A 23,435-nucleotide genomic window follows, 5' to 3' on the forward strand; every position below is an offset into this window, starting at 1 on the left:
ATTTATACACACATGCAAAACTTTTAATCAGGTTGTATTTTATTTTAATAACCCAACAACACATCATAGTTTCTTGGCAGAGGAAGCATTAAATTGTGTTCTGGCTTCATAAGAGCCATAGTATTTGTATTTGTGTTTAAATATGTATATCTTCCATTTAAATTTGTTAATTTTTTAGAATGTTTTTTTTTAAAATAAATGCATAATGAGTGACCAGTTCTTTTTACTTCCAGTTTATTTGACGTCACGCGAGTTCACTTCCTGTTGAATGGACATTCTTCTTCTTTAACGCGACATTGTGGAGTTCCTATTGATCACTTTGTGCAAAGGCAGCACAGCCTTTATGTTCAATGTGAATACTGTATTTTAGTTGTTTAAACAGTAATGTGTTTCTTCAAATTAAGATTGGGTTATGACGTTTCTTATAGGAAAATATGTTCATGTCGCTTGTTTTCATGTTAGCACTTAAGCTATCTAGCAAGCTAACGCGAGTCCTTTCATAGGTTTATCAAAGTGCAGTTGTAAATCACAGTTTATGTGATCATCTTAATTTATTCGAATAATATTAACCATCGGGACTTTTACAGCGGTTATCATTATTGCGCCCGCAGCTGCTAAAACCGATGCAAAAGAGTGACCGCTCTTGTAACTTGTGTTGTAAAGGTATTATAAATACTGTGGTATTTCGGTTTCAAAGTCTTCTCAATAATACTGTGATGGGTGACGGTATCACACGAAAACTTGGTGAGTGTAGTTCCCTTCTGGCATTTTAGCATTGGTCGGATCTGTAAATAAATTACATCTCCCAAAATCCTCTGCGTAGCACGGGATGGCAAGGTGGGGGCCTGACACGCTGTAAGCAAGAAGTGAAGTGTTTTTGTACTCGTTTTTGTACTTGCCGAGGTAAGAAAGTCTACTTTCTGCAAAGCAAGGGTGCCACTTTTGTTTTGAGTGTTTCCGAGGTGACACAGAGCCAGCCAGTCACGGCGCACTACACGGGGAAATCACACACACAAAAAAAAGTTTAACGCAGGTAGGGTTGGGTGCTATACCGGTATTATAGTTAATACCGGTATATTTAAAAAATCCATCCATCCATCCATTTTCTTCCGCTTATCCGAGGTCGGGTCGCGGGGGCAGCAGCCTAAGCAGGGAAGCCCAGACTTCCCTCTCCCCAGCCACTTCGTCCAGCTCTTCCTGTGGGACCCCGAGGCGTTCCCAGGCCAGCCGGGAGACATAGTCTTCCCAACGTGTCCTGGGTCTTCCCCGCGGCCTCCTACCGGTCGGACGTGCCCTAAACACCTCCCTAGGGAGGCGTTCGGGTGGCATCCTGACCAGATGCCCGAACCACCTCATCTGGCTCCTCTCGATGTGGAGGAGCAGCGGCTTTACTTTGAGCTCCCCCCGGATGGCAGAGCTTCTCACCCTATCTCTAAGGGAGAGCCCCGCCACCCGGCGGAGGAAACTCATTTCGGCCGCTTGTACCCGTGATCTTGTCCTTTCGGTCATAACCCAAAGCTCATGACCATAGGTGAGGATGGGAACGTAGATTGACCGGTAAATTGAGAGCTTTGCCTTCCGGCTCAGCTCCTTCTTCACCACAACGGATCGATACAGCGTCCGCATTACTGAAGACGCCGCACCGATCCGCCTGTCGATCTCACGATCCACTCTTCCCTCACTCGTGAACAAGACTCCGAGGTACTTGAACTCCTCCACTTGGGGAAAAATCTCCTCCCCAACCCGGAGATGGCACTCCACCCTTTTCCGGGCGAGAACCATGGACTCGGACTTGGAGGTGCTGATTCTCATCCCAGTCGCTTCACACTCGGCTGCGAACCGATCCAGTGAGAGCTGAAGATCCTGGCCAGATGAAGCCATCAGGACCACATCATCTGCAAAAAGCAGAGACCTAATCCTGCAGCCACCAGACCAGATCCCCTCAACGCCTTGACTGCGCCTAGAAATTCTGTCCATAAAAGTTATGAACAGAATCGGTGACAAAGGGCAGCATTGGCGGAGTCCAACCCTCACTGGAAACGTGTCCGACTTACTGCCGGCAATGCGGACCAAGCTCTGGCACTGAGCATACAGGGAGCGGACTGCCACAATCAGACAGTCCGATATCCCATACTCTCTGAGCACTCCCCACAGGACTTCCCGAGGGACACGGTCGAATGCCTTCTCCAAGTCCACAAAACACATGTAGACTGGTTGGGCAAACTCCCATGCACCCTCAAGGACCCTGCCGAGAGTATAGAGCTGGTCCACAGTTCCACGACCAAGACGAAAACCACACTGTTCCTCCTGAATCCGAGGTTCGACTATCCGGCGTAGCCTCCTCTCCAGTACACCTGAATAGACCTTACCGGGAAGGCTGAGGAGTGTGATCCCACGATAGTTAGAGCACACCCTCCGGTTCCCCTTCTTAAAGAGAGGAACCACCACCCCGGTCTGCCAATCCAGAGGTACCGCCTCCGATGTCCACGCGATGCTGCAGAGTCTTGTCAACCAAGACAGCCCCACGGCATCCAGAGCCTTAAGGAACTCCGGGCGGATCTCATCCACCCCTGGGGCCTTGCCACCGAGGAGCTTTTTAACTACCTCAGCAACCTCATCCCCAGAAATAGGAGAGCCCACCACAGACTCCCCAGGCACTGCTTCCTCATAGGAAGACGTGTTGGTGGGATTGAGGAGGTCTTCGAAGTATTCCCTCCACCGATCCACAACATCCGCAGTCGAGGTCAGCAGAACACCATCCTCGCCATACACGGTGTTGATAGTGCACTGCTTCCCCTTCCTGAGGCGGCGGACGGTGGACCAGAATTGCTTCGAAGCCGTCTGGAAGTCGTTTTCCATGGCTTCCCCGAACTCCTCCCATGTCCGAGTTTTTGCCTCTGCGACCGCTGAAGCCGCACACCGCTTGGCCTGTCGGTACCTGTCCACTGCCTCGGGAGTCCTATGAGCCAAAAGAACCCGATAGGACTCCTTCTTCAGCTTGACGGCATCCCTCACCGCCGGGGTTCTAGGATTACCGCCACGACAAGCACCAACTACCTTGCGGCCACAGCTCCAATCAGCCGCCTCGACAATAGAGGCGCGGAACATGGTCCATTCGGACTCAATGCCCAGCACCTCCCTCGTGACATGTTCAAAGTTCTTCCGGAGGTGGGAATTGAAACTCTCTCTGACAGGAGACTCTGCCAGACGTTCCCAGCAAACCCTCACAATGCGTTTGGGCCTGCCAGGTTTGTCCGGCATCCTCCCCCCACCATCGCAGCCAACTCACCACCAGGTGGTGATCGGTAGAAAGCTCCGCCCCTCTCTTCACCCGAGTGTCCAAAACATGAGGTCGCAAATCCGATGACACAACTACAAAGTCGATCATGGAACTGCGGCCTAGGGTGTCCTGGTGCCAAGTGCACATATGGACACCCTTATGTTTGAACATGGTGTTCGTTATGGACAATCTGTGACGGGCACAAAAGTCCAATAACAAAACACCGCTCGGGTTCAGATCCGGGCAGCCATTCTTACCAATCACGCCTCTCCAGGTTTCACTGTCGCTGCCAACATGAGCATTGAAGTCCCCCAGTAGAACGAGGGAATCACCCGGGGGAGCACTCTCAAGTACTCCCTCGAGTGAATCCAAAAAGGGTGGGTACTCTGAGCTGCGGTTTGGCGCGTAAGCGCAAACCACAGTCAGGACCCGTTCCCCCACCCGAAGGCGGAGGGAAGCTACCCTCTCGTCCACCGGGTTGAACTCCAACGTACAGGCTCTGAGCCGGGGGGAAACAAGAATTGCCACCCCAGCCCGTCGCCTCTCACTGCTGGCAACGCCAGAGTGGAAGAGAGTCCAGCCCCTCTCGAGAGAACTGGTTCCAGAGCCCTTGCTGTGCGTCGAAGTGAGTCCGACTATATCTAGCCGGAACTTCTCCACCTCGCGCACTAGCTCAGGCATAGACTGCACGGACTAAGCTACTGCAGTATAGCGGCTGATTGGCTGAAAAGTACTTTTAAACTTAACTTAACAGCCGATGGCCTAATCCCGCACACAAGAGTGAGGCTATAAACCCAACGTAATGAACAAAAATTGTTAACTAATTACTTTATAAGAATAAACACATTACGTTACTACTTACTGTGCAACAAAAATAATCTGAGTACTCTCAACACTAGGCAACCTTAAACACTTTGCGCATTTAAGATACCGGTATATACCGCCATTCGGATTAAAAATACCATGGTATCAGTTTTGGTCCATATCGCCTAACCCAGACCTGGGCATTCTACGGCCCGCGGGCCACATCCGGCCCTTTGTGCATCCCTGTCCGGCCCGCGTGAGGCCAATCATAAATTACAAAATACATTTTAAAAAGTATCTATGTCGAGTGTGCAATACAATGTTATTTGTATTACTTCCGTGTGGACTATGCTCGTGCGCGATTGTGAGTGAATGTGAACAGCAGCAATCACAAATTACAAAATAAAAAAATAAAAAACATCTATGTCGTGCGTGCAATACAACTGTGCTGCTTTTATTTTGAAAAGTGTTATTTATGGGCGTATGTCCGTGTGTAACCTGTGAGTGAAGGTGCACCGTTACCCCCGAGACGCTAAAAAGAGAAAAGTTGATGATGAATGCCGTGTTTTCAACAAGACATGGACTGCCAAGTATTTCTTTACAGAAATTAAAGGTAAAACCGTATGCTTAATTTGTGGTACATAGGTTGCTGTGTTTAAAGAATATAATTTGAATCGCCACTACACGACGAAGCACGAGGAAAAATACCGGAATCTGTCTGATGAAGCGCGCGCAAAAGAGGCTGATGCGTTGATGGTATAACTGCAAACCCAACAAGGACTTTTTGCCAAATTTCACACCCCCAGAGATGCAGCTGTCAGGACAAGTTTCGTAATTTCTCACAAAATCGCCAGAAAAAGTAAGGCGTTTTCTGATGGAGAGTTTATTAAGGAGTGCTTATTGGACTCTGTTGCGCTGATATTTTCGGAGAAGAGGGGCGCATTTGAGAACGTGTCACTCTCCCGACGCACTGTAACGAGGCGGGTTGAGACCATCGCTGGAAACTTGGAGCTTCAGCTGAAGAACAGAACGGCCGACTTTGACTATTTTTCGCTGTCTTTGGATGAGAGCTGCGATGTACGTGACACCGCCCAGCTGCTCATCTTCTTACGTGGGATAACTGCAGACTTTGAAATCACGTAGGAGCTGGCAGCCATGCAGTCAATTAAAGAGACAACCACAGATAATGACTTGTTCACATAGGTAAATGCGTGTTTGGACATGTTAGGACTGAAATGGGACAAGATGGCAGGTGTGACAACAGATGGTTGTCCAAATCTGACGGAGAAAAATGTTGGACTTTTAAAGAGTTTGCAGGATAAACTGACAGAAATTGACATTGTTGCATTGTATTATACATCAGGAAGACAGTGTTAAAAATACAACCATCAAAAGCAATCTGCTTTTGTATAAAGTTAAGTTAGGTTAAATGAAATTATTATTATTATTATTATTTATCTTACGGTATATCAAAAATAATTTGAGCAAAATTTAATTGAAATATTGTCGGTGTGGCCCTCCAGCAGTGCTCGGGTTGCTCATGCGGCCCCCGGTAAAAATTAATTGCCCACCCATGGCCTAACCCTAACCGCAGGAAATAAGATTAAACTAAAAAGCTACTTGATACATTGTCAATCCATCCATCTATTTTTGAACTGCTTGTCTGTTGATGTTACAGGGGAGCTGGAGCCTATTCCAGCTGCACTTGGGTGGAAAGCAGGGCTGGACAAGTCGCCACCTCAAACCGTCAGATATTTGAAGCAAGCAAAGCAAAACATCAGTTTGTATGGTGTTTACATTATTAGAAGTTATATTGTTAGTAGGCATGTCAAGTCATTATTTTTTAAATCAGATTAATCACACTATTGAGCTGTGAAGGAATTATCACAGGTTATTACTAGCTTGCATATATAAAATTTGCTTAAGAAAATACCCCAATATTTGAACAGAAATGCAATTTTGTTGTCAGAATTGTACCCATGTACGCTTTTAAATGCTTTACTTAACTGCAAGTCAATAATTTGCCTAAAACTTGGTGACAGTAAGTACAGTAATAATTAAGAGCACATTTTGAAAGCATTTGCAATAAAAAGGCAAACAAGGTACAGATAGTAAACTGTAGTTTGTGCAGTATTTACATCTGCATTTACTCTTCCTTTAAAAAAGAAATACACATCTTACAATGATAATTGCATTCTTTAGATGCATTAAATATAAGCTGAGGATTAAACATCTTGAATAGATTGTATTTTACACCCTATAAGTTGTTTAAAATGGGTACAGCAGGTTATGTATAAAGTGTCTGGCAGCTGAAGGAACTCTAATTCATTTCATATGGTCCCCTAACTTTGGGCCCTCAGAACCGTTTCATTTGCCGTATGGAGGCAGAGCTTATCACACTTTCAAACCTTACAAGACCAGTTTAAAAGCCGCAACCGAAGAAAAGACAGACTAGCAATTTATCGATGACAGCAAAGTTATTGAGTTAATTTTTATTTACTGGTTGATTGATTGACTTACCTCTATCAGCACAAGCACAGTCTTTCAATTCTATAAACAAAATTTAATGCTTCTGGACATTGAATTCAATGCTTTTTAATGCCATTTAAGGCGTTAATTTTCGCAAAATTCATTTAATGCTTTTTAATGCCCCACAGAAACTCGGTATGTGCATTGCTTTAAGATGCTATTTTAAACTTGTTGTGCGCCGGTGATAAGAATGCTTGTCGCTGCCATGCCAACAAAGTCTGCCTTGTCTTTTAAAGTGAAATTGGCCTCCTCTAATCATTCATCTTTGCACCGTGAGACAGGCGCCAGCTTCCCGGTTTACATAACAAATGGTGTGATTAATTGTGATTCATTAATGATAACGCAATAAGTTTATTTAATTAATCACATGCGTTATTGTTGACAGCCCTAATTGTTAGTTTACTTTTTTGAGAAAAATTTTCTAAACTCTGTTGAGGACACTGCTTCCCATAATGTAAAAATTGAAAGACACTAAAGTGTACATTATTGTTTTACACTTGTTACACTCGATTACATTGTTACTTTAAAGACATTAACTGTAAGGTTTTTTATATATATATATATATACAGTATATATATATATATATATATATATATATATATATATATATATATATATATATATTTGCTTAAAACAGTAGATGTTCCTGCACAATTATTTGCACTGAGAAATACTTGTTTGTTGTAAAAAAAAATATGACTAAAACATTTTAACATTTATGTTTGTATTCAATTACAGTAGTGTGTTTATCCTAAACATTCCTGCCACTCCATTTTACACACTATGGCATTTTTACCAAGGCAACATCGTTCTCTGGCCTTAATACCGTGATAATATCGGACCGTGAGATTTGAAACCGTTACATGCCTACTTGTAACCCTTAACGCATGCATACGGTGATTATTGACGCTGGAAAATAAAAAATGTATCGTTGGGTTAATTAACTTATCGAATATTGGCCCAGGCCTATATAAAAATATAATTTATTATACAAAAACATGTGAATGAAATGCATTTGAACGTGTATTTGCTCATTAATATTATTGAGACCCTGTGATGGGTCAGTGATTGGCAGGAACATTCTTTTTAATGCATTGTTTTTTTCCAACCTTACAATGTCGGTTTTTAAACAAAAAAAGAAAAATCACACTTGAGTTCTTTAAGATAAAAAATGTCAGTTCCCTCAAAAAAAACTACTGTAAAAATACTACACATTGATATTTTTTCCACTCTAAACAAGTTAATTTGTACACTTTGCTGCATGCTTTAAGTAAGGAAAATAGTGCCATCTGGGGGACAAATAAATAGGGCTGCAGCTATCGATTATTGGGGTTTCCCATTAATCGAGTAGTTTGTTCAATTAATCAAATAAAACACACTTTTTCCCTCAATGCGTATTGTAGGGGGAAAAGTGTAAATAAATTGCCATATCCTTCATTCTTTTTTTCTAATAAATGCACACGATCAACATTGAAATTGCATTTTAAACAAAATAACTTGAAAGCCAGTAGTGCAAATTGATTAATGATGTAAAAGGATTGCATTAGTTTATGTAAAGATAAATATGGAGTCAAAAGTTCTGTTTGCAATGGTTGACAACAGGAACAAATGTGTCACACTTTTGTGTAGCGTTGCCATTTTCTTTAATTTTTTTTTACCAATTTGAGAAACAATGACAATTTTAAAATGCTTTTAAAAAATGAATACCCCTGCCCAGCTTTATGGTTGTGTCAACAGATATTAGTCACTTCCTTGTGTCAACGGCAGCAGAAAAGACAAACTGGATGTATGTCAACATGTTTTCAGCTGATGTTTTCTTTACTTTTTTTTCTTGGGGCGGTGTGGCTCAGATGGTAGACCGGCAGACCAGAAACATGAGGTTTCCTGGTTTGAATCTAGCTTCTGCTATCCAAGACTACGTTTACACTGCAGGCCAAAGTGGCCCAAATCTGATTTTTTTTTTTTCCCCTCTATCTGATTTGACTTTTATCAGGCTCCAGTGTAAACATGCATGTGGCCCCAATGTGGCCTCGGTGTCACTTGCATGCGCTAAAGTGAAAACAGAAAAGTTCACTGGGAATAAGTCGCTACAACTACGAAAGAAAAGTCGCCACCATAGATACAGTCGGCATACCTAAAAAATGAGTGTTTTTCAACATGAAAATAAAGTATTATAATGTATGTTTATAGTGTAATATATTTGGGAGGGTTCTAATCTTTTAAAGTTAAAGTAAAGTTAAAGTTAAAGTACCAATGCGTGTCACACCCACACACACTAGGTGTGGTGAAATGTGTCCTCTGCATTTGACCCATCCCCTTGTTCACCCCCTGGGAGGTGATGTGAGTAGTGAGCAGCAGTGGTGGCCGTGCCCGGGAATCATTTTTGGTGATTTAACCCCCAATTCCAACCCTTGATGCGGAGTGCCAAGCAGGGAGGTAATGGGTCCCATTTTTATGGTCTTTGGTATGACTTGGCCGGGGTTTGAACTCGCGACCTACCGATCTCGGGGCGTACACTCTAACCACCAGGCCAAGTAGAGAAGACACGGATATCAACGTGGATCTACGGGAGCTATATTTTTCAACTCACATGAAAGCAGATGCGACACAGCGTCAATTACGGTCCAACAATCACTATTTCTTCAGAATCAAAATATATATACCGTATTTTTCAGAGTATAAGTCGCTCCGGAGTATAAGTCGCACCGGCCGAAAATACATAATAAAGAAGGAAAAAACATATACAAGTCGCACTGGCGTATAAGTCGCATTTTTTGGGGGAAATTTATTTGATAGAAACCCAACACCAAGAATAGACATTTGAAAGGCAATTTTAAATAAACAAAGAATAGTGAACAACAGGCTGAATAAGTGTACGTTATATGACGCATAAATAACCAACTGAGAACGTGCTTGGTATGTTATGGTAAGAGTCATTCAAATAACTATAACATATAGAACATGCTATACGTTTACCAAACAATCTGTCACTCCTAATCGCTAAATCCCATGAAATCTTATACGTCTAGTCTCTTACGTGAATGAGCTAAATAATATTATTTGATGTTTTACGGTAATGTGTTAATAATTTCACACATAAGTCGCTCCAAAGTATAAGTCGCACCCGGCCAAACTATGAAAAAAACTGTGACTTATAGTCCGAAAAATACGGTATTCATATATTACATATAGCCTATTATTTGCGCACAATTGACAAGTGATGCACCGAAGATTTGGTCGCCTTAGATAGACTTTGGATGTTGTGATGAAATATCCACTTCCACTGGCGACTGTGTCTTTCCCGGCGGCGCACACGAGTGACGTAGCTCGCCCAAAAAAATTACGAAAAAGTCACATACGGGTCGCATTTAGGTCGCATGGCGTTTAGACTGAAGTAACATTTGAAAAGATCAGATTCCAAACGGAATTGGGCTACCTCCTGAGGTGGCCTGAATATGATGCGAAAAGATCAGATTTGAAGCATTTTGGAGCGTTTAGACTGGCAAAAAAAATCAGGTCTGTGTCACTTGAGGACAAACATTTTTGATTTGGTGTGCAGTGTAAACGGGGCCTAAGTCACTGCTGTTGTGTCCCTGGGCAAGACACTTTAACCACATTTCTGCCAGTGCCACTGACACTGGTAGAAATGCAGCTTAAATGTAGAACATGGGTTTCTCAATGTAAAGCACTTTGAGTCACGAGACAAAAAGTTCTAAATAAACAGAATTTACTTCACTTCGCTTAAATCGACTCAACAGTCTGTGCATCCACTCTCCTCGCAGCAGTGTAGCGTTTCAAGTGCTTTGTGGGTGAACATGTTTTTTGTTTTACAGTTTTGGTTTGTGTTGCACGAATAAGCACCTGAACTGCACACAGAAATAGAACAAGGCTTCACGCAGGTGGCAGGAAACATTCGTCATTGTCAGAAGCGAGTAGTCTATCATGTCCTGTTGCGCTACAGTTGACCTTTGATTTCACATCCTGTCTAAGTGGCATGTACACACAGTCACACACACATCAGTCAATCACATGACACATACTGTATAGACATCATGGACAAATTAGTGTCCAAATAACCTAACATGCATGTTTTTGGGATGCCGGCACAAGAAAGACATGGAAAATACGTTCTAACAGAGATTCGCACCTAGATCTTCTGACTGACTTGCCAACCTGTATTTTACCATGGTGCTCATATTTCTAATAATAATATCAATAGATGAAGCTTGCTTATATTCACCAGTACTCGGACCACAGTACACACTACCATCTTTAAAGGTAGTAAACTGTTACACTTGAAACGACCCACTTTTGTAGAATTCGAATTTCAACCTTTTTTATTGGTCGAGTACGACGGCAAAATTAGCCACCATGTGGCCAAAGAATGTTGTGAGTGTAAGCACTTTGATAAAGAAGGTGAGACACACTATTTAATTTTTAAAAAGAACTCGTACAAAAACTATGAAGGTGGCATTAGTGTGGCTCTTCCCTCTCCGCTCATCACTGTTTTCATCAACAAAAGTCTTCAATAAAAGGTAAAGGTAGGGCTGTAACGATTAATCCATCCTTCCATCCATCCATATTTTACCGCTTGTCTCTCTCGGAGCCGCGGGGGTGCTGGAGTCTATCCCGGTTGCATTTGGGCAGAAGGAGGGGTATACCCTGGACAAGTCGCCACCTCACCTATTCTCCTCCAAACATATTGCTGGGTATTGTGGCCAAACAGCTCAATTTTTGTTTCATCTGACCACAGAACTTTCCTCCAGAAGGTCTTATCTTTGTCCATGTGATGTCAGATGAAACAAAAATGTAGCCACAATACCCAGTAATATGTTTGGAGGAGAAAAGGTGAGGCCTTAAATCATAGGAACACCATGCCTACCGTCAAGCATGGTGGTGGTAGTATTATGCCCTGAGCCTGTTTTGCTGCCAAAGGAACTGGTGCTTTACAGAGAGTAAATGGGACAATGAAAAAGGAGGATTACCTCCATATTCTTCAAGACAACCTAAAATCATCAGCCCGGATGTTGGGTCTTGGGCGCAGTTGGGTGTTCCAACAGGACAATGACCCCAAACACACGTCAAAAGTGGTAAAGGAATGGCTAAATCAGGCTAGAATTAAGGTTTTAGAATGGCCTTCCCAAAGTCCTGATTTAAACGTGTGGACAAGGCTGAAGAAAAACAAGTCCATGTCAGAAAACCAACAAATTTAGCTGAACTGCGCCAATTTTGGTAAGAGGAGTGGTCAAAAAAGCTTGCCAGAAGCTTGCGGATGGCTACCAAAAGCGCCTTATTGCGGTGAAACTTGCCAAGGGACATGTAACCAAATATTAACATTGCTGTATGTATACTTTTGACCCAACAGATTTGGTCACATTTTCAGTAGACCCATAATAAATTCATAAAAGAACCAAACTTCATAAATGTTTGTTGTGACCAACAAGTATGTGCTCCAATCATATATTATATACATATATACATACTGTATACATACATAATGTAAATATACATATATAAACATTTATATATATATATATATATATATATATATATATATATATATACACACACACACACACATCTATGTATATAATGTTTTTAGGCCAATATCAGCGCTTACTCACTGCGTGTATACATCAAATGAGAGCTTTTGTAACCTGTAACCGGTTTTATCATAACTTTTATACCAAATAATACCAAAGACCGTACCAATGACCATTGACTGAGCGGTATTGCTTGGTGGGAACACAGCTTTTGCTAGCACTTTGAGCCAATTCTCTGACAAAAGCACAAACATTTTAAATTGGAATATCCCTCCACTGAGAAAGAAAATACTGGCCGCCATGATCGCACTCTACACACAACTAAGCGTTTTTATGCGTCGCTTGCACTCATTTGTGCGTGAAGGAGTGCCGTCAGTAAACAGCAGTTCCAAAGCGAACCCCTCATTTGCACGGCGGCCACACCCGAGACTCCTCTTCCTTAGAAGAAAAGGGAAAAACAAAACACAATTTTTTTTATTTTCTTAAGCCAGCGATTCTTAGCAGCAGGGAAGATTTACACTTCACGAGAACCGGAGAGAGAAACGCTCAACTATCTTAAAAAGGAAAGTTCTGCTCATCTCTTGGTCGGGTTTCTGTGTGGAATGAAGAGGCGAGCAGGAGGCACATACACAGTACAAGCAGTAGCGTCTGCAGGGAACATTTATGCACAGACACGTCACGAACAGGTGGGATGGAAACCCAGTGCGGTTGACTGATTTGGAACTTTTTCTGTTTCTTAAAGACAGGCCACTTTGACCTTCAAAACAAAAGGTCGAGCTTTACCTCTTTTTCCTAAATCAGCGACAACTACTTTCCCGTGAAGCCATTAAACTTGTGTCAAGTAAAGCAAGTCATATGTTACAAGTAAATATAATGAGCAGAGTTTGTGTCACTGACAAGCGGTACAGATTTATTTCATCACCTTTTTGGGGGGTTTTAATTGTGAAATGTCTACCATTTTTGGACCCCTAAAAAGAGTTAGGGATGGAAAGGGGTTTTCAAGTTCTGGCCTCTCCTTGGCTGCACAGTATTTGTTTACAGCAGACATATTCAAATTAATTGTTTTGGGGGCCACATTTCCAGAAAGCTAAGGACCGGGGGGCGGGGTTCTCCCTTCACTATCAGTCTTATTTTGTATATTCCGGAGAACCGGCGCCCTCTACAGTATACATTTGATTTTGGTCTATTTATGACTATGTATCTATCCATTAGTTAGAATGTGAATAGAATCTGTTGCAGAAATGTGAGTCTCTCACTACTTTTTTTTTTTTTTTTTATTAACTCACGGGCCACAAGTTGAATAGCCCACATATTGAAAAAGAGAGGTCCTAAAAAGGAACATTGAGAAACACCACTAGTATAACTAAATAAGTTGAACGAATGACAACCGACTGTATCTAAATTCAACAAGATACAGCAACACCATAGGTATTATCACATTATGATAACAATGTGATAATAAATCACATTATTAATTTTTTTTTTTAAAGACAGGACTTGAGGAAAACCAGAGTTTTGTAAATCACAAGTTTGGACCGCTGTGTTTTTTGTTTGCTACCAAGGTTAAAATGTCAATGGAATGATCTGCCAATGTGTTAACAGTGGTCCAAGTTCCTCTATGCAATGGGAGCACTCTAGTGTTTTTAGGAATTTGCTGTAAAAATGTTTGTCTCCCAAGTTTCAGAACTGAACTCGCTGGCCAGTATGGTGTCATTCCTGGGCCGCCAGTTGAATATCTCCAGTTCACAAATTACTGTAGATGTGTTACTATTACGCAGGGGTGTCAAACGCACGGCCTGCGGGCCGGATCAGGTCCGCCAACAGGTTTTATCCAGCCCGCGGTATGAGTTTGCTCAGTATAAAAATGAGCTGAAATTTTTTAATGAAAGAAACCGCTGTTTTAAATGTGTCCACTAGATGTCGCAATAGCAATCTTTTGTATCTTTGTAGATTATGCTACATATGTAAAAAAATAAAATAAACCACATGATGTTAGTGCACCAAATTACATAAATAACATCCTGTAATTTGATTTTGATATTATTTTTTTATCTTGATATATTGAAATCTAACACCAATGAGTTGACTGTTGAACATTATCACATAATTTATTCAGAAAGTATAAATAACGACAAATAAAGATAGAATACTATTAACCACAACATGTAAGTGTAAAAAAAAAAAGCCCAACAACATTATGATTTGTACATTTTCAGAATGTGCTTGTTCTATTTTGAAACAAAGACAACAATCTGAAGTTGCCTTTTTTTTTTTTAAGTTATCGTGCTGTGATTTTACTAGTATGGCCCACTTGGGAGTAGATTTTTCTCTATGTGGCCCCCGATCTAAAATGAGTTTGACACCCCTGCTATAACGCAAGGCAGTCAAACTTCCTGTCTGTACTTGATGTGTACCGCGTGACAACTCGGGTCTCTCTACCCATGGTTTGGTACCAAAAATAATCAAGTTATGAATACCGTTACCCACCTACGAAGGAAGGAACTACACCAGGGGTCGGGAACCTTTTTGGCTGAGAGGGCCATGAAAGACAAATATTTTAAAATGTATTTCCGTGAGAGCCATATAATATTCTTTAACTCTGAATACAACTAAATGCGTGCACTTTTAAGTAAGACCAACATTTTTAGAGTATAATAAGTCTCTTTTTTCTTTTTAATAACATTGTTATTCTGAAGGTAACCAATAATAAATAAAATACTTCTTACCATTAATGCTGCATGTTTTTTCTGATGGCTTTGTAGTCTGGTTGATACGTGGTTATTTTTAACACTGTGATGACCAGCGGAATTATTCATTACTTATCGTGTTAAGCAATGTCAGCTAGGATTTATTTGAGAGCCAGTTGCAGTCATCAAAAGAGCCACATCTGGTTCTAGAGCCATAGGTTCCCTACCCCTGAACTACACAGTTAAAGGGGAACATTATCACAATTTCAGAAGGGTTAAAACCATTAAAAATCAGTTCCCAGTGGCTTATTTTATTTTTCAAAGTTTTTTTCAAAATTTTACCCATCATGCAATATCCCTAAAAAAAGCTTCAAAGTGCCTGATTCTAACCATCGTTATAAACACCCGTCCATTTTCCTGTGACGTCACATAGTGATGCCAACACAAACAAACATGGCGCATAGAACAGCAAGCTATAGCGACATTAGCTCGGATTCAGACTCGGATTTCAGCGACTTAAGCGATTCAACAGGTTACGCATGTATTGAAACGGATGGTTGTAGTGTGGAGGCAGGTAGCGAAAACGAAATTGAAGAAGAAACTGAAGCTATTGAGCCATATCGGTTTGAACCGGATGCAAGCGAAACCAACGAAAACGACACGACAGCCAGCAACACGGGAGAAAGCGAGGACGAATTTGGCGATCGCCTTCTAACCAACGATTGGTATGTGTTTGTTTGGCATTAAAGGAAACTAACAACTATGAACTAGGTTTACAGCATATGAAATACATTTGGCAACAACATGCACTTTGAGAGTGCAGACAGCCCAATTTTCATCAATTAATATATTCTGTAGACATACCCTCATCCGCTCTCTTTTCCTGAAAGCTGATCTGTCCAGTTTTGGAGTTGATGTCAGCAGGCCAGGGAAGCTAGGGTCGATATTCTTCTCTTGATCATCTTCGGTGGCATAAGGGGCGGTGTGAGCCAAGACATCCAGGGGGTTTAGCTCGCTCGTCTGCGGTAACAAACTGCCGCCATTGCTTGCCGTGCTACCGAGGCCCTTTGTCTCTGAATTGCTCACACACTCCGGCAGATTCAATGGGGGTCTGGCGGCAGATTTCTTTGACTTTATCGTTGGAAATGCATCTGCTTTGAGTGTCGCAGGATATCCACACATTCTTGCCATCTCTGTCGTAGCATAGCTTTCGTCGGTAAAGTGTGCGGAACAAACGTCCAATTTCTTGCCACTTCCGCATCTTTGGGCCACTGGTGCAACTTGAATCCGTCCCTGTTCGTGTTGTTACACCCTCCGACAACACACCGACGAGGCATGATGTCTCCAAGGTACGGAAAACAGTCGAAAAAACGGAAAATAACAGTGCTGATTTGACTCGGTGTTTGTAATGTGTTTGAGAAAATGGCGGATTGCTTCCCGATGTGACGTCACAACGTGACGTCTTCGCTCCGAGAGCGAATAATAGAAAGGCGTTTAATTCGCCAAAATTCACCCATTTAGAGTTCGGAAATCGGTTAAAAAAATATATGGTCTTTTTTCTGCAACATCAAGGTATATATTGACGCTTACATAGGTCTGGTGATAATGTTCTCCTTTAAGAAGAACACAATGTTTACCTCCTCAACTACTAACGATGAGAATCTTACGATGACGCACGATTTAATTAAGATTCATTTCAAAATCGATTCTCGATTCAAAGTGATTCTTCCATCCATCCATCTTCTTCCGCTTATCCGAGGTCGGGTCGCGGGGACAGCAGCCTAAGCAGGGAAGCCCAGACTCTCCTCTCCCCAGCCACTTTGTCCAGCTCCTCCCGGGGGATCCCGAGGCGTTCCCAGGCCAGCCGGGAGACAAAGTCTTCCCAACGTGTCCTGGGTCTTCCCCGTGGCCTCCTACCGGTTGGACGTGCCCTAAACACCTCCCGAGGGAGGCGTTCGGGTAGCATCCTGACCAGATGCCCGAACCACCTCATCTGGCTCCTCTCGATGTGGAGGAGCAGCGGCTTTACTTTGCGCTCCACCCGGATGGCAGAGCTTCTCACCCTATCTCTAAGGGAGAGCCCCGCCACCCGGCGGAGGAAACTCATTTCGGCCGCCAGTACCCGTGATCTTGTCCTTTCGGTCAAAGTGATTCTTGATTTATTAAATTTTGGCAATATATTATTTGGTGTAAAAATTATAAATCCTTTTCAAAACAGGTTACAGATTACAAGAGCTCCTCCTGCTCAATACCGGGGTAGAGCGGAATATGCATTAGGTCAGGAAAAACCTGCGAAACAGGCTTGTAGGGTTGAAATAGCCTCTGTGTTTTCTCCTGACCTATGAAATATGATGAAACAAATGACATTGATATAGACAGTTGGATGAGACTAGCATTATTTTTTTAGCAGATTCCTAAAAACAGCAGAGTGCTCTCTGTCAAATTGTTAAAAACAACAGAGCCCCCCTGTCATATAGAGGATCTTTGACCAGTGTTTTTGAGTTAACCATTTAAAACAGCAAAACACTTCTATCACAGCAAAGTAGGTCCTTAAAACAGCTGAGTAGTCATGTACTATAGAGGATCTTTGACTAGCAGTTTTGCAGTGAATTCTTACAAACAGCAGAGCCCTCCTGTCACAGAGAATCTTTGACTCACATTTTTGCAGTCAGTCATGAAAAATAGCAGACAGAGTGATCTTGTCAGATAGTACATCTATGACTGGCGTTTTTGCAGCCAGTCTTTAAAAAACAGAGCACCCGTCATATACAGTAGAAGATCTTTGACGGATGGTTTCGTGATCGGCCCTTAAAAAATGATGCGTGCACCTGTCAGAGGAACTTGCAAGGCGTTGTTTTTTTTGTTTTTTTGCAGTGCACTCCTTATTTAGAGGACCTTTGACTAGCGTTTTTGCAATCAGTCATTAAAAACATCAAAGCACTCTTTTTATATATTTAATTTTCTTTTTTGCAGCCGATTCTGAAAAACAGCAGAGCACTTCAGTCCTATACAGCAGTGATTCTCACATTGTAGTACTAGATGGAGCCCCTCCATCTCGTGGTACGCCAAAGAATCAACTAAATATTCAAACACAGTGTTACTGTTCAAACTGGGTGTAACGTTACAGTGGCCAAAACTATTTAATATACTTGTTAAATACTACCTCTGCCTCTTTTTTAATGAATACTTAGACTTACTAGACTACTGTATTTTAATGCTGGCCATTATTGTGGTACTTGGAGAGCCAAGTGTTTTCTGAGGTGCTGCTTGGTGGAAAAAAGTTTGACAACCACAGATGACGCGCTAGCTGTTCAAAGTCGGGACCCGGGGTGGACCACTCATCTGTGCATCAGTTGATGACGTCTCTGCGCTGCTGACTTGTCTCCACTCAAGATGACCCCCTGCTGGCCCCACTATGGACTGGACTCTCACACTATTAACTAGATCCACTTGACGTCCATTGCACCGGTCGCCCAGGGGGCTCCCCACATCTGCAGTCCCCTCCAAGGTTTCTCATTGTATCCCATTGGGTTGAGTTTTTTTCTTGCCCTGATGTGGTTTACTAAGTATAAAAATGAGCTTAAATTTTGGAGGATGTCGTTGTGGCTTGTACAGCCCTTTGAGACACTCGTAATTCAGGGCTATATAAATAAACTTTGATTGATTGATCTTTGACTACCAGTTTTGCAGTCTGTCTTTGAAAACAGCAGAGTTCACCTGCTTACTGTCAAGAGAGATTCTTTAAATAGACCTTTTTCAGGTCCTTAAAAACAACAGAACATTTCCATCAATAAGATAACTGACAGGTGTTTTTGTAGTATTAGTCCTTGAAACAGCCGAGCGCTTCTGTAATCAATTTAGACGATCTTTGTTTAACTAGCGTCTTTGCAGCAGGTCCTTAAAAACAGCAAAAGCATCCTGTCTGGGGATGTCCGATAATGGCTTTTTGCCGATATCCGATATTCCGATATTGTCCAACTCTTTAATTACCGAAACCGATATCAACCGATACCGATATCAACCAATATATGCAGTCGTGGAATTAACACATTATTATGCCTAATTTGGACAACCAGGTATGGTGAAGATAAGGTACTTTTTTTAAAAATTAATAAAATAAGATAAATAAATTAAAAACATTTTCTTGAATAAAAAAAAGAAAGTAAAACAATATAAAAACAGTTACATAGAAACTAGTAACTAATGAAAATTAGTAAAATTAACTGTTAAAGGTTAGTACTATTAGTGGATCAGCAACTGTATCCCTTGCAGACTGTATTGATATATATTGATATATAATGTAGGAACCAGAATATTAATAACAGAAAGAAACAACCCTTTTGTGTGAATGAGTGTAAATGGGTGAGGGATGTTTTTTGGGTTGGTGCACTAATTGTAAGTGTATCTTGTGTTTTTTATGTTGATTTCATAAAAAAAACAAAAAAATTAAAAAAACGATACCGATAATTAATAAAACGATACCGATAATTTCCGATATTACATTTTAACGCATTTATCGGCATCCCTAACCTGTCCTATATAAGATATTTGACTAATGTTCAAGTACAATTTTTTGGCATGAATGTCATTGAGTGAAGTTTGAAGATATAACCGAGTCTTGCATTGAAAATTCACACAAAAACAAAAACAAAAGGAAGATGTCAGGTTCTTAGCGTTGTGATAATATTGCTACTTGAACTATTTAGCTGAAGAGATCTTAAAGGTTAAAAAAAAATAGCGCAAATTTCACCCAATTATGCTCCTAAAGAACCACACTTAAGAAAAAAAATAATGTACTCACCTTCTGTGGACAATTTGAGCTGGTTTGTGTAGTAAATCCACAGAAAGCGTCGAGCTAGCAGAGCAAGTGTGGTACCTGAGGTCACCTCCCGCGAAGACGCCCAAAAGGTGAACAATCCGGAAAACAAACCCAAAAAAAAAAAAAGAGGCACAAACAAAAGAAAGTTGGGATTTCAGCGAGGCTCCGTTCCAGCACACAACTTGGAACAAAGCCGCAATGTCCTCAGGCGAACCGCTGACTTCTTCCGGGACTTTTTGGAGTGTTCTTTGTCGTTACCTGTCGGCGGAGTTCGGCTGTCTCTGGCTGGGTTGAGCCGAAAGGGCGCGGTGCGACAGCTCCTTGGCCGGTGCTCTTGGTCCCGCCCATGCTTGTCTCTATTGGCTCAAGAGTTGCGACCCCGCCAGCCAATTGCAGAGCGAGGATGGCTTGATTGACAGTTAGAACCGTAAAAGGTGAATCACTAATGCGCGACCACGAGGTCAAAACTGTGAGCTCCAGACATGTAAAAAAATAATACATTAATAATTAATAATTCTGAAATTATTTATATTCCTTCCAAACTGTCGTTTTTAGGGTATTTTTTGTGTTTAGTACATGGTCTTCAATGGGGTATTATTGCAACATCTGCTATGGGGGTTAAAGGTTCATCATCCATTCAACCGTTTGTTTGTGTGCTACTTCTTGTCTACAGTTGTTTTTGTGACATATATATATATATATATATATATATACATATATATATATATATATATATATATATATATATATATATATATATGTATGTGTGGGGAAAAAAATCACAAGACTATTTCATCTCTACAGGCCTGTTTCATGAGGGGGGGTACCCTCAATCATCAGGAGATTTGAAAAATGTTTCCCACACATACATATATTGCGCCCTACTACGGTATCGAGCACTATTTTTTGGATAACCTTATTAAGACATATATATATATATATATATATATATATATATATATATATATATATATATCTATATATATATATATATATATATATTTATATATATATATACATAGGCGCCGATCTCGTGGGTCATTCGGGGCCCGAGCACCCACGTGGGATTGATGGCAACTTTCAATCTTTAAAACAATTTTAGAAAAATTAATCTTGTTGTAGTTAATTTTGTGGCGAGTTTGATCCGTTTTACAAAATAATAAAGCCACAAATCATATGGGATATTAACTTTGCTGAACGTTTATATATATATATATATATCCATCCATCCATCCATTTTGTACAGCGTATTCCCTTTGGGGTTGCGGGTGGCGCTGGAGCCTATCTCAGCTACAATCGGGCGGAAGGCGGTGTACACCCTTGACAAGTCTCCTCCGTGTGAATGTTGTCTGTCTATCTGTGTTGGCCCTATATATATATATATATATATATATATATATATATATATATATATATATATATATATATACATATATATATATATATATACATATATATATATACATACATACATATATATACAGTATATATATATATATATATATATATATATATATATATATATATATATATATATATATATATATCCATCCATCCATCCATTTTCTACCGCTTGTCCCTTTTGGGGTTGCGGGGGTCGCTGGAGCCTATCTCAGCTACAATCGGGCAAAAGGCGGGGTACACCCTGTAAAAGTCGCCAGCTCATCGCAGGGCCAACACAGATAGACATATATATACATATATGTATGTATACATATATACATATATGTATGTATACATATATACATATATGTATGTTTACTAGGGGTGTAGCGGTACGTGTATTTGTATTGAACCGTTTCAGTACGGGGGTTCCGGTTCGGTTCGGAGGTGTACAGAACGAGTTTCCACACGGACATATTAAGTAGCGTAACGCACGTTGTGTAAACAATGCACACCGAGGCACAACACACGGCATGCTAGCAGCTAACGGGCTACGATAGACTGACCATACGTCCTCTTTTCACCGGACATGTTCTCTTTTGCGTAGCTGTCAGGACGGAGTTTCTTAAATGCCTCCAATGTCCGGCCTTTTGGGTTAGGATTACGTGTATTTTCAATGTACGTTCAGGGTTAAGAAGGGGTTAAAAACAAAACAAATTGTGCGCGCAGCAGCGTTCGTGAGGGAGGGGCAGAGACAGAGAGAGCAAGAGAGTTATGATAAACGCGCATGCGTCGCCAGGCTCTGCTTTTTATCCATAGATTTATCAGACTTATTTTTTTATTATCTATAGCAGGGGTGTCAAAAGTGTGCCCCGGAGGCCATTTGCGGCCCACAGCTAATGTTTTAAAGGCCCACGGTACATTCTAAAAATACTATTAAAATAAACAAAAACATAACAAAAGTGAAATAAAAAAGCTTAAAGGTTAAATGTGATTTAGAAAAAGTTGCAATGTTGACTAATAAAACAAAGCTGTTTTTTTTTTTTTCAAACTGTCATTGCTCAAAACATAATATTGAATCAAAATCAATGTTATTATGAATTATTGACCTATCCAAGGTTCCTATTATTTCACATCAAATATTCCACTAAGAAAAATATTTTTGGTGGAAGATTTTGCAAATTTGTTAAATAAATAACCCAAAAATGTATATTTTGTTGTTTTCTTACTGTACTGAAAATGAACCGAACCGTGACCTCTAAACTGAGGTACGTACCGAACCGAAATTTTTGTGTACCGTTACACCTGGCGCAGTGGCCGTGCGCAACCCGAGGGTCCCTGGTTCAATCCCCACCTAGTACCAACCTCGTCATGTCCGTTGTGTCCTGAGCAAGACACTTCACCCTTGCTCCTGATGGGTGCTGGTTAGCGCCTTGCATGGCAGCTCCCTCCATCAGTGTGTGAATGGGTAAATGTGGAAGTAGTGTCAAAGCGCTTTGAGTACCTTGAAGGTAGAAAAGCGCTATACAAGTACAACCCATTTATCATTTATTTAATGTATACATATATACATATATGTATGTATACATACATATATGTATGTATATATACATATATATATTAAAGTTAAAGTACCAAAGATTGTCATACACACACTGGGTGTGGTGACATTTGACCCATCCCCATTTTCACCCCCTGGGAGGTGAGGGGAGCAGTGAGCGTGCGCCGCGCTCGAGAAACATTTGGTGATTTATCCCCCAATTCCAACCCTTGATGCTGAGTGCATTTTTTGTAGTCTTTGGTATGACTTGGCCGGGGTTTGAACTCACAACCCCCCAGTCTCAGGGCGGACGCTCTAACCACAAGGCCACTGAGCTGGTTAGATGTAGTATGTATATGTGGTATGTGTGGAATATATATATATATATATATATATATATATATATATATATATATATATATATATATATATATATATATATATATATATATATATATATATATATATATAGATGAATTTGAGGTCCAATGAAAGTATGAAAATTAAATACAAAAACTGCTTTACAAAGTAGAATAGTGTTTTGATTTATTTTAGAAATGTCAGTAGTAGACTGTATACACTTAAGGATATTGCATAAAAAAATATATTGTGTGACAAAATATAGATAAATAATGTGGTATATTGTTTCAGACAATTATTTAATGCAAAAAAAAGTCTGGTTACAATTAATAGGAAAATGTTAATAAGCATTGAATATATTAGGGGCACCACATTACATAAAGCTTCCATTTAACTTAAGCAGTTTTCATTTATTTGAACAGTTTGTCTCATGATGACAAAGGCAGGGTCAACACAGGGAGGAAATACCACCACAAGCCAGGGACAAAA

At 40.8% G+C, this 23,435-nt stretch overlaps 1 protein-coding gene across 1 annotated transcript in view; it reads right to left on the reverse strand.

The window, feature by feature from the left end:
- The window catches only part of lpar2b (lysophosphatidic acid receptor 2b), a 46,835-nt gene extending 26,856 nt beyond the window's left edge, over positions 1-19,979 (reverse strand). Inside the window, exon 1 of the mRNA XM_061983822.2 lies at positions 19,646-19,979. The gene's annotated coding sequence lies outside the window, so the exon portion shown is untranslated. The remainder of the gene's footprint in view (positions 1-19,645) is intronic.
- Between the last annotated feature and the right edge of the window lie 3,456 nt (positions 19,980-23,435).

Source organism: Nerophis lumbriciformis, linkage group LG25 (assembly GCF_033978685.3).
Source record: "Nerophis lumbriciformis linkage group LG25, RoL_Nlum_v2.1, whole genome shotgun sequence".
NCBI lineage: Eukaryota > Metazoa > Chordata > Actinopteri > Syngnathiformes > Syngnathidae > Nerophis > Nerophis lumbriciformis.